We start from the raw sequence: 4854 nt of genomic DNA on the forward strand, positions 1-4854 counted from the left end.
CTCAATGACATAATGCATATTCCACTGCATAAGATAACTGTGAACATAAAAGAACATGCGTGAGCAGATATAGTAATAGTGACTTTATTTCCTTCAAGATCTTTTTTTTAACTTTTTAATGAATAATTGGCAGCTCATTATGAAAATAGGAAAGCCTAGGTGATGTTTCCCCAACACCCCAGGGCTCCTTAAGATAGAAACACATGAAATTGACTCTTGGGCAATGACTGTCAATCTGAATAATTCAAGTTCCATGTTGAAACAGGAAGTGGTTTGTTTTATCTAATTCTATGTGGTAGAGGCACTCTCCAAATAAACTGAACAGTGTTCCACTTTTTATTAAGAATCAGAAACATCTTTCAGTTCCCTGAAAAAGTTTTCTGAGACCACAGCTTTGGGGGAAAGGGGACGTTGATGGTGTAGGGCTGAGAAGAGAGGCATTAAAATGACCATATGACCATGCCCCTAGAGGCTGCTGTGTCACATGTTTGTCAGTAGGTGGCAGAGAGGAGATAGGTTATCTCCATGTTTAGTGTTATGACCTATGGATATCTGAATGATTGCTAACTTAATATTCCCTGAAAAAAAAAAGCAACATTGAGATGACCACCTGGCCCCCACCCAGGGTGGGGAGCAAGCCAGAGACTAGAGGAACCCCAGGTAGGAGCAAGCTTGACACATGACCCTCACGTGGCCCTACTTGGTGGGCAAGACAGCCACTAGTGCCATGGGGCCAGAACAGGGAGCTAACCTGAGATGACCAACAGCCTAGGTGACAGATCATGCCTGAGATGACCGCTGTCTGGTGCTATAATTCACAAGCTGGTATAGCACTCATGAGAACACTCCTGGGATGACCCCAGACACTCAGAGTCACCCTCTGAGTCTCTACTAAGAGGAGCAAGTAAGTGGTGGAGAAACAGATCGAGAAACAAGGATATGATTACAATGAAGAGTGGACACTCAAGGGTAGTGAAGAACAGCCTGATGTGAAGTAGTCAACGATACCATCTGGGATCATGGTGGAGTCCTGGCCTGTACTGCCACCAGAGGCCATGTCTGGGTTCATGGGCCTGCAGCAGCAGGGATCTGTTACCACAAAAGTCCAGACAGACTTCTGTTGTTCAGTGGCATTGGTGAGAGATGTCTTCTTCTCTTCCTTGACCCTTACCATATATGGCAGATGGAAGATCTGGCCCTTTGGTCATGAGAGTGAGAGAAATGGTTGTTACCAGCTGAAACCCTTGGGAGAGGCACTACACTTCAGGGTAGAACTGCCCTGTTTGCAGGGCTATACGTGACCTGCCAAGGGCAGGAGAACAGAAAGAGCCAGCTGGCTGACCAGCTCTGATATCTCCCAGACCCAGAGACAGGGCTGAGAATTGGCCTCTCCAACATCTGACACACTGATGAACTCCTGGGGTGCAGGAAGGGGCTGGTCTTACAGATCCAAAACTTCAGGGTTTTTATGACACAGGAAAACAACAGGATATTTGAGAGTACCATTGAGGTTCCAGCATTGATAGAGAGCAGAAGCCAGAGGTCTTGTAGCAGCAGACCAATGACTCATTGCGATGACCAGTTGCAAGGAAAGGCATGTGGACAAAAGGATATACTGTGGGATACACTGTGACACAATACAGTTTCTACAATGAGTTTTTTTTTTCTGTTGGGGGAGGTTGCTAGGGTGGAGGATGGGTACAAGGGGAGTGGGAGATGAGTCAGATTGGGGTGCATGATGTGAAATTCACAAGGAATCAATATAAAGATAAAGAAAAGCATACAAGTTGGGAATGTGGCTGCAGTGAGGCCAGTGTAGTGTCTCCAGGCCAGCCATGGCTAAATGATGAGACTGTCCCTAAAATAAAAGAAGACAAACAAATGAACAAACACAACATATGACAGAACACAGTCGGCAGGACAAGAAGCAGGACAGGAACCCTTTCCCACTGAGACTAAGCGTAACACAGCCTTTGTAAGTGATGTGTAAGTCTATATGTATAGACAGTCTATACTTACAGTCTATACATATATAAGTCTAAGCTGTCTTCTTCCCAGACCTCTAGCCCATGGTCACTCTCAGGGGTGCATGCTACTCTTTTTTAGTTTTTTTTTTAAATCCTTTTTTTACAGTTCAGACTTTATCCCTCCCTCCCAGTCCACCTTCTGACTGTTCCATATCCCACACCTCCTCCACTTCCCTCCCTGTCTACTTTCTTAATATACCGACTCTATTTCATTTAACAGGCAAAACAAAATCCAGCAAACATACAAAATCCCTGAAGCAAGGTCACTAGCAAGGGGTGTGTGAGGAAGCCTTAACATCCTTTGGAATTACAGAGTGTCCATGGATCCAGACAGCCCTTTCTGTGTACCACATGTATGCTGAGCCTGAGCAGGACTGTTCCTGTTTATTAAAATTGGTTACTGTCTACCACAAACCTTTGCTTCTGTCTCTCGCTGTGTGTTCCCCTAGTTCATGAACAAGATGGCAGCTTATCTATCATGTTTATTAACAAAATCCGTACATCTGAAATTCTCTTTATATTTGAAATCACAAACGTATACAACATAATCTCATGAAAATTTACAGAAACTGTTCCAAAGGCCTCGGGAGATGCTTTCTATTTTCCTAGCTGGCACTGACACCTGCTGGCCTCTTAGGTGATGTGAGCAAAAGCCACCCTCCCTTTGCTTTGGGTAGCAGGAGACCTTGTGTCTCCTGCCTGTGCAGTGGGTTTGCATCTCAGAACTTTGCATTTCTTGGCCAAGTTGTGCATCCTTTCTAGAGCTCTTTGATGCAAGGCCACAGCTTTTAGCTTTGAGGGCACATTGTTGCATTTCTTTGCTTAACTTCTCCAGTATTCAGATATTTAATTTCTGAAGTTGAATTAATTTTTTTAGCTTATATGGTTACCAGCCTATTTCTTTCCCCATAGTGTGTCTAGTTTCTACATTTGTGGAATTTTGCTTTTGCTCCCTGGGAGAGAATTAGGGACCAGATGTCCTGCAAGATTTACTGGTTTGGGGCTGGAGAGATGGTTCAGTGGTGAAAAGCATTGACTGACTACTCTACTAGAGGATCCTGTCTTTTAAAAATCGCTGTAAGTTTTAAACTCAGACTTTGGTAAATAGCTGGAGATTTCATGTGCTCTACAGGGAGGAGGAGCTGGAGGAGGATCTTCATTCATTCCTGTGACAGGTTTTCTTTGTCCTCAGAGTCATGAAGAAAGTTTTCTCTCTGAAATTGAGCCTTCTAAACCCTTTGGCTCCTGGGGTTTCAATTAATCATCCCTGTTCTGCTCTGAGTGCTAATAGATGCAAAACAGACCTAGCACATACAAAAGTAATTTATTTTTCCTGCCCAAATGTATGGGATATCTGTTTGGCAATTAAGACAAAACCAAAAGTTGTTTTCTGCCACCATCCAAATCTAGACCTTGGGTAGCCCTGTGTGTGTGTGTGTGTGTGTGTGTGTGCGCGCGCGTGTGTGTATGTTTACATACATACATACATATACACACATACATACATACACACATGCACATACATACATACATACATACATACAGACATACACAAACATATATATGTATGTTTGCCTTAACATAATGGGTACTATTAATTGGTGTAGATCACAATGAAAACTTGTGATCTTATCCATGATTACTAGGTACCCCACAATGAATTTTGTCTTAACCCAACTCTTCTGATGCAAAATGACTTTAGTTTGCAAAGTGAGCATGACTGAAAAGTTTCAACTTATTATATTCAACTGTTATGTGTAAATAGGAATGTTGTAACAGACATAGGGAAAAAAGTCCCACTGAGACCTCTGGTGAGATTCCAAATAAGCTACACAAAAAGTATCAAGCACTTTTCTGTGGGAGCTCAGATGTAGGACTAGAATTGCCGTCATTTTATTGAAAGATGAAGTTGACTTTATGAAGTGTCTACTATGTGCCCCAAATTGGAGGTTTGTATTGATAGGCCTCTTTAGGTTTTAGATATAAGGGTCTGACTAAAAAGTGAAGGGATTATTAATTTGTAAGAATGGCCGAGGATGGCAGTTTAAGTGTATATAAAAACCAGTTTTCAGACAGGAAAAAGAGTCTTGGAAATTAAGCCCAGCCTCTAATTTTCAAATAAGACCCACACCGCAAAGATGGACTTGCTTTTCTTATAATCATTTCAGCTCCTTAACAGCATAGAAGCATAGCCATGCCTAATTACTGCCGGGCCACCTTCTGTTGTTTCCAGCATGCCCAGCACATTTATCATATGTCCCCCCCCCACCCACAGCAAACGCATATGATAAATTCTCTATGAGGCCAGCATCTTGTGTCATATTTACTACAGAAGTCTTCAGTGAGAATCTCTGACATCTACATGTGATTATTATCCCATGGTTCACTCAGCAGAAACAGCTTAGGATTTAAAGATTATATCTGCATCTTAAATACATAGACTTTATCTTACATTGACTTATGCAAAGGGAGAGATTGTGTTCATCTTGTAAAATGGCTTAAAGCTCCACATGTCCTCAAACTTTGCATAACATTTAGTGGTTTTAGAACACTTTATCAAGAGATCTGACTGTTAATGACTTGAAAGAAGTCGAAGATTATAATGACATAGTACAGTTAAGGCTCAATATGTAATAAGATAGCACCCAATTGCCTTTTAATATCACTACTTGATTATGGGAATGAAGAGTGACTGTTGTTTGTAAGTTGGTAGGGTCCTGGGTCATTTAGGCAGGAGGAGGCATACCTTCATGTTCAGAGAAGGAGAAGGGGAGTCTGTCAAAAACTGGATGCTTTTAGCTCTCACCTTGACAAGTATGGGCCACCC

The 4854-nt window shown here is 42.2% G+C and overlaps 1 pseudogene; it reads left to right on the forward strand.

Moving 5' to 3' along the window:
- Positions 1–458: 458 nt before the first annotated feature.
- LOC127668263 (uncharacterized) lies at positions 459–576 on the forward strand (annotated as a pseudogene).
- Positions 577–4854: the final 4278 nt, after the last annotated feature.

Source organism: Apodemus sylvaticus, chromosome 17, assembly GCF_947179515.1.
Source record: "Apodemus sylvaticus chromosome 17, mApoSyl1.1, whole genome shotgun sequence".
Taxonomy (NCBI): domain Eukaryota; kingdom Metazoa; phylum Chordata; class Mammalia; order Rodentia; family Muridae; genus Apodemus; species Apodemus sylvaticus.